Here is a 272-nt window from a genome sequence, read left to right as displayed (position 1 = left end):
ACCCCCCTTCCCAGCCTTCCCTGCTTCCCCTGCCGCATCCTACGTTCCCGTCGCCCGCCTCATTGATTCACTGACCAAATCCTTAACCTTAGCAATGGTTTGGGAGACGGGGTGGGGGGGGTTGGATAGCATCCTCTTTCTGGGCCCTTCCTTATTCTGGGAAAAGAGGGTTATTTTCCTCGTGTGTGTCTCTTCCCCCTCCACTCCTGATTCTTCTGCTTGCTTTGGGAAGAACGTGGAGGAAAAGCTGACTTTTTCCCCCACTGCTCTTC

The 272-nt window shown here is 54.4% G+C and overlaps 1 protein-coding gene across 1 annotated transcript in view; it reads left to right on the top strand.

The window, feature by feature from the left end:
- The window catches only part of GDI1 (GDP dissociation inhibitor 1), a 24,110-nt gene that overhangs the window by 4,816 nt on the left and 19,022 nt on the right, over positions 1-272 (top strand).

This window comes from Crocuta crocuta, unplaced genomic scaffold, assembly GCF_008692635.1.
Source record: "Crocuta crocuta isolate KB4526 unplaced genomic scaffold, BGI_CrCroc_1.0 scaffold2677, whole genome shotgun sequence".
Taxonomy (NCBI): Eukaryota; Metazoa; Chordata; class Mammalia; order Carnivora; family Hyaenidae; genus Crocuta; species Crocuta crocuta.
Note: the sequence above shows the minus strand (reverse complement) of the source record. Positions and strands in the feature narration are given on the sequence as shown.